We start from the raw sequence: 7847 nt of genomic DNA on the forward strand, positions 1-7847 counted from the left end.
TCGATTTTGGATCTTGGATATCCGTGGATAACTAGCCTTCAACATGCAGACTTATATTTTCTCGATGTTTGCTGTCGAAGATGCCATTTAGTGGAGCCGAATTTTAGAATATTTTGAATACAGTGTATTTTAAGGGAAATCCGTGAAAATTCGTTGCCGGTAATGCTTAAAATTATGTTTATCAATTAAGTAAGTATACGGCAATGCCGAAGACAAATTATGTTTTTTTTTTCTTGGAATTTTATCCATTAGAAAAATTCTTCCTCAAAAAGATTTAGATTAGGTTTAGATTAGATTAGATTAGATTTATAAATTAGATTAGATTAGATTTATAAAAAAATCCACTTTCAAATTTTATGAGAGACAGTTGTAGGACATGATTCAAAGAATTTAAATCTTTAACTTGAGATTCTAGGACTCTAGATGTACAAATATTATTTTTCATTTGTTTGGACGTGATGGGTCCAAGTAAAGAAAAGATAATTTGGATGTCCAATTAAGAACTCGTTTTCTGTCGTTATTTTTAACAGACATAGTAAACTGTAATTTTGAATGCAATTTTTGAACCTTTATGATGTTTTTGGTATATTGATACTATTTTCTTTTAAAGTCATGTTCCAAATTTTAATTTTCATATTTCTCTGATAGTTTTCATCATGAACATTGATTTCATTGTTCATAAAAAAAAAACTGTGACCATTTCGAAACTCATTGAATTTTATATCAGAAAAATTGGATAAATTTGTTCAACCGTTTTTCAGTGATTCTCCATAAAAATTATTTATTCAACTTAAGAACTTTCGACCTTTTTCATATCAATAATTAAATTTTAATAAGACAAAATAACATTATTTGATTCACTTTTTAATTATAAAAAAACATTCATTTGTTTGGAAATATAACTGAAGTAACTTAAGTTAATCCAACCATCAATCCATTATTATAAAATAACCTGCCATGTAAATATAAACCAAACACAACGCAAATTAGAAAAATTGAAACCTTACACTTTTTTTGATCAAGAATAACCCGAATTATTGTAACACATTAAAATGTTCTTCAATATAATTAAGGAATTTTACAAAAAAAAAACATAGTAAATGATTGGGTTAATAGGTTGCACATTCAGATCCATACAGTAGTGAAAGGTGTTTCCAGATCATATCCCTCTGAACCCACACTCCCAAACAATTTTTGATGGTAGGATGCAGATGTGATCGAGAGGATCGAATCCTAATGCAAAAATTTATTTCTTTCATCCTTTTCTCTATTTTTTCCTACCTATCTTTTGACTATCAATCAATCAATCACGAAGTACCAACTTTTGCGATGTGGAATTCGTTCTACTGAGCCACGCCAGCGATCGTGGGGTTCAAAATGCTTTAATTTATTGTTCTTTGAACTGTTCCATTAAACCTTCCTTACAATACACAACTGTAAAAAAATCAATGCTTAGAAAAATCAACCAGCTTTTAAAGTTGAAAAGCATTTTGGATTCGATGATTTAAGGTAGATGTGACTATTCAATCAAGATACTGTATCACCAACAAAACCCTTCTTTTACGGTGTTTTCTTTTGTGAAAAATATCTGTAAAAACCACTGATTGTATTTAGATAGTTCTATGTACTCTTACATATGGTTCAAAGAATTGAGAGGCAACCGATACGGATTTTTGTGAAGCTCTTGTTTCCTTTCCAAGGTGAGTGGTTGAATATATAAAAGTCTTTCGATGATTTTCAATAAATAGATAATTTAACCTACTAGGCTTACAACAACACTTTGTTGAAAAACCGACCCAGATTATTTATTTTTAGCTACCAGATCTTGACGTTTTATGAATTTTAAGTCATTTTCGATAATCCGAAATTTCTTTGGTGAGGACAAGGTGGTTTTTGAGCGCTTCAAGGCACCCCTAAATCAAGCCAGATTGAGTCTAGATTTTGCACATGTCTAATTTTTGAGACCAATCTACAAAATGTTTATGGTCTGCTTCCGAAATTCGACACGACCCGTTTGGCTGCCACCCTGCTGTACAATGTACAAAAATGGAAGACGTTCTCAAATGTTTGTTTTTCAATTTATCTTCTGTTTCTATAAGTTTAAGTTTTTTGGAAGATTCTCGAATAGGTTGTAAAAATGCTCCAAAGAAATTTGACCATTTTTCACCCTGCTGTACAATGTACAAAGATCATAAGATAGTCAAACAATCCATTGGGAATATTGTTCAGTTGAAAAGCTCCATGCTTTAGAATATGTCGGTCTTTACATATTCCGTATATTTTTCCAAATATTTTAACTACATGCATTCTTTAAGTTATTCATATGCCATCACTTTTGAACGTTTTAACGTCAATGCAAATACTTTAATTCTTTTTCTTGGCATCTTAGAATAAAAAAGAAGCAACTGTGTAAAATTGTATGATTAGGTTTTATTTAGACCCGATCAGGAAAGAAAAACTAAATTATTTAAAGATGAGATAATTTGATATTCAATATTTCCTATCTGAATGAGTTATAATTTAGTTCTCGTAAGATGTTAAAATATCTAAAATTATATCATATAGTCTATCAAACTATAACTGAACTATATCAACCGTTGGTATAATTTAAACAAGATTTAAACTCATTCAGACAGGATATATCAATTTAAAATATAATAGGAATTGTGTGCAAAAAACATAGCCGACATGAGATGAAAATCGAACTCATCACTTGTTTAATGCCTTCCCATCTTATCAGCTGCGTTTCTTTGCCTACTACTCTACTTGTGCTAGTAAGAAAGTGGATGTTTATTTTCTTGCTCCCCGATCAGAAGAGAAAAACAAAATTATATCAAGATAAGATATATTAATATTCATTTTCTTTCATATCTTGATGAGTTATAATTTAGTACTCGTAGGATTAGGTAACTAGAATTTTTCGCGCATATCTCCGGACCAGCAAATCTGAGCAACTTTATCTAAAAATCCAAGCTTTTCAAACCTAAATTTTCAATCCTAAACCAAACAATATCTGGACAAACTTAGCATCAACCCAGAAATTTTTCAACGTAAGTTAAGAAGAAAAACACTTTTTTTTCGATCGACGAACATCTACAGATTTCTAATGCAAATTATGTACGCATGAATTTATTTATTTATTTATTTATTTACTAGCTGATCCCATACGAACTCCGTTTCGCTTTAAACTTGGAATATGTTATGAACAGTTTGTATGGAAGTCAATTGCCAAGCATTTTCCAGATGCACTTCCGAATACATTGTTAGGTAATAATCGCCAAAATATTAGACGATCACTTTTCTGAAGTCTGCTACTTCATTTGAAATCATGAATCAATTGACCGTGGCGAAAACCCCCGTGTATAAATTTCGACTCGATCGTTGCATAGCAATGCAATTATTGCCAAAAAATAAACCCCTTTTGGTGACCTCTTATACAATCTTTGATATCTAAAATCGATTACCCTTCCCTCAAAACTCCCGTGTGCAAATTTCCTAAGCAATTCAATGCATAATAACGTCAATATTGCCAAAAACAGTGGAAATTTTAATTAATGTGTACGACCCCTTTCGACGACCCCTGGCAAAACATCTGACATCTGAAATCGATTCCCCGTCCCTGAAAACTACCGTGTGCAAATTTTCATCCCAATCCTATGTATAATAAAGACGATATTGCAAAAATATAGAAAGGTTAATATGGACGAGCCCCTTCGCCGACCCCTTACACTGAATTTGGTACCTGAAATCGATTACCCGTCCCTCAAAACTCTCGTATACCAATTTTCATCTGAATCCGATGTACAATAACGGCAATATCGCATTAACAGTGAATATTTAATATGGACGACCCCTTTGGCCGACCCCTGATTTTCATTTGGATCAGTTAAATCTATTGTTTGTCCCTAATAACTCCTATGTGCAAATTTTCATCCCAATTCGATGTACGAAAACGTCATTATCACTAAGATATTGAAAGTTAATATGGACGACCCCTTTGGACGACCCCTGATTTCCCATTTAGCATCTCGAATTGATTGCTCGTCATTCAAAACTACTATAGGCAAAGTTTCATCTCAATCCGATGTATAATAACGCCAATATCGCAAAAATAATAAACAGTTGATATGGACGACCCCTTTTGCCGACCCCTGACCCAAAATTCAATACCTAAAATCGATTTCTCATCTCTCAAAACCCTCATGTGCAAATTTTCATCACAATCCGACGAAAAATAACGTCAATATCGCGAAAACAATATTGGCCTTGTATGGACGACCCCCTTCAGAAGGGGTCATCCGAAAATCCAAAAACATTTTTCATCATTCCTGGTCCTAATCAACATACATGTCAAATTTCAGCTCTCTAGCTCTTAAGACGGCTGAGTCTATAGAGGACAAACAAACAAACAAACAAACAAACAAACCCACAGAAATTGCTTTTTATATATATACTAGCTGATCCCATACGAACTCCGTTTCGCTTTCAACTTAGAATATGTCATGAACAGTTTGTATGAAAGTCAATTGCCAGGCGTTTTCCAGATTCATTGTTAAGTAATAATTGCAAAAATATTGGACGATCACATTGTCTGTTGTCTGCTACTAAATATAAAATCAGAAATAAAAAACCACGTGTATAAATTTCGACTAAATCATTGCATATCAACGCAATTATTGCCAAAAAGCTAAACCCCTTTCGGAGGCTGGGGTACTCCTAACTTTGATATCTGAAATCGATTGCCCTTCCCTCAAAACTCCCGTGTGCAAATTTTCAAAGCAATCCATTGTATAATAACGTCAATATTGCTAAAATTAGTGAAAAATTAATTTATATGGACGACCCCTTTAGTCGACCCCTGGCAAAATATTTGACATATGAGATCGATTGTCCGTCCCTGAAAACTACCGTGTGGAAATTTTCATCCCAATCCGATGTATAATAACGTCGATATTGCAAAATTATTGAAAGGTTTATATGGACGACCCCCTTTGCCGGCCCCTAAACTGAATTGAATACCTGAAATCCATTGCTCATCTCTCAAAACCCTCGTGTACCAATTTTCGTCTGAATCCGATGTATAATAACGACAATATTGCATCAACAGTGAATAGTTACCATGGACGACCCCTTTGGCCGACCCCTGATTTTAGTTTGGATAAGTAAAATCAGTTATTTGTCCCTAATAACTCCTATGTGCAAATTTTCATCCCAATCCGATGTATAAAAACGTCAATATCACTAAGATACTAAAAATTTAATATGGACGACCCCTTTAGCCGGCCCCTTACACTGAATTTGATACCTCAAATCGATTGCACGTCACTCAAAACTATCGTGTACCAATTTTCATCTGAATACGATGTATAATAACGTAAATATCGCAAAAACAGTGAACAGTTAATATGGACGACCCCTTTGGCTGTCCCCTTACACAAAATTTGACAACTGAAATCGATTGCTCGTCTTTCAACACACTCATGTGCAAATTTTCAACACGATCCGACGAAAAATAACGTCAATATCGTGAAAACAATATTTGTCTTGTATGGACGACCCCCTTCAGAAGGGGTCATCCAAAAATCTGAAAACATTTTTCATCCTTCCTGGTCCTAATGAGTATCCATGCCAAATTTCAGCTCTCTAGCTCTAAAGACGGCTGAGTCTATAGAGGACAAACAAACAAACAAACAAACAAACATACAGAAATTGCTTTTTATATATATAGATTTATTTATATAAAAAAAATTAATCTGACATGGGTGTCTTAATGATCATCTTAATGTTAGTTGTACAAAGCACGATAGTTTTACTCAACTTCGTAGTTGAACACTTAATTCAGATTCAATACGGCGTCGAAAGGTTAAAGTGGATACATGAAAGTCAAAGATAGTATAATAACTAAGGAAGCATATTTTTGCTGAACGAAGAGGGTCGTTGCTTCCATAACGCGTACTTCTCGGTTCCAGAGATAACCAGTTTCTATTTCGTAGAGTTCGTTCTGGCGCATAAATATTACAGCGAGAAAGTAGCCAGGAGTAATCAATTTCGTTCTGAAGAATTTTTGCCACGAACAGCGATTGACCGATGGAACGACGATCTGACAGCGTATGAAGTCCAAGCAGGGCACAACGTTGTGCGTATGGCGGTAAATTCAAAGAATTCTCCTAAGGTAGCTCTCGAAGAGCGTAACGTACGAACCGACGTTGAATTGCTTCAAAGCGTGCTGTCCATGCGGCTTCAAAAGGCCACCATACAAGATTCGCGGATTCCAGTATTGATCGCACCAGACAGCAATACAGAGCTCGCAAGCAGACTGGATCTGTGAATTCTTTGCTCAGACGTATGATAAATCCCAGCATACGGTTAGCCTTCTCGAGTACCTTAGAGTAATGCCGCTTAAAAGTCATTTGACTGTCCAACAAAACGCTAAGATCCTTAATCTCCTCAACACGATGCAACTGCTCGCCCATAACATTGTAATCATACACAAAGGGATTTTTCCTGCGCCCAAATGTGATAAAACAGCATTTCGCAACACTCAAAACAAGTAAATTGTTAGCGCACCAGTTCACAACTGTGTCTAAGAAGCGTTGCAACTCGAGGCAGTCAGATTGACTGTTTATGACTAGGAATATTTTTAAGTCATCCGCATACAGCAAAACTCCACACCCAGTGAGCAACAAATTGATGTCATTACAGAACAGCGTAAACAGTAAAGGACCCAAATTGCTACCTTGGGGTATAAATTTGGGTGTTCAATAGTCAAAGACCAATTGGCAAGTGGGCCACAAGGTTCTCAAGCAACCAAAAGTCACATTTTTACTTGAATGAAGACTTCGAAAGCTACATATTGGCTGACAAAAAGAATCAACTCCCTAATTCCCTTGAGCGAACTATATATACTCACAAATGAACCTGAAAGTTGCAAAAGTAATTAATATATACGTTGTAAGGAACTTAAGTCATATAAAGGGCACAAAAGTGCTCAAAACGGAATTTACTAAGTCACAAAAAGTGCATTGAGTGCTTTCAAAATCACATCACCACTTCGAGTTTTAGTTTCAGATAGAACAACATCTAGGCGTGGTCTTGTGGTAGCGTGTTCGAATTTCACCACGAAGGCCGGGGTTCGATCCCCAAGCTGGGCTAATTTTTTTTTTTTTTTTCAATAAGTAATTTGGCACTTGAGCGACCATTCTGATGCGATATATGTAGAAAATGTAGGAAAGAAGCAATTGAGCAATTTGACGAGTTTGGAAACCGGCGCCTGGCATCATGGCGGCACCATGTGAATGGTCTAGATAAGGTGATATGAACCGATGCTAAGGGTGTAATTGAGATAAAGAGGGAATTTTTTGATGATGCCAAATTTTCATGAAGCTTGTAGAGGATCTTATGCATTACACAACTGGTTGGAAATAATAACCTCAAAAACATGAGGGACATTTAGATGGAAGTAATGGAAGGGAATTGAAATTATCGCTTTTGTTTTTTTTTTAATTCGATTCAACCGAATATTCGTTTCACCGAGTAGTTCAAAAGGTCAATTCGTTATTCCGCTATTGACTGAAAACCCGTATTCGATACCTACATCTTTAATTTTTTTTTCTTTGTTATAAAGACCAAATAACTCTTCACTCAGATATCTCCGGTCTAATCCGACGACAGACTTGAATTTATAAGAAAATTTAAGATAAAAAGAGTAATATTTCATGGCTTCGACTTTTTTGGGAATTAGGATCCAAATTTTTTAATTGTGCATTGGTTAAAAATTTAATTTAATTTTCTTTTATTGCTCACGGTCTCCGACAACTTAATATCAGTAGGACTGATTTCTTCATCTA

Source organism: Uranotaenia lowii, chromosome 3 (assembly GCF_029784155.1).
Source record: "Uranotaenia lowii strain MFRU-FL chromosome 3, ASM2978415v1, whole genome shotgun sequence".
Taxonomy (NCBI): domain Eukaryota; kingdom Metazoa; phylum Arthropoda; class Insecta; order Diptera; family Culicidae; genus Uranotaenia; species Uranotaenia lowii.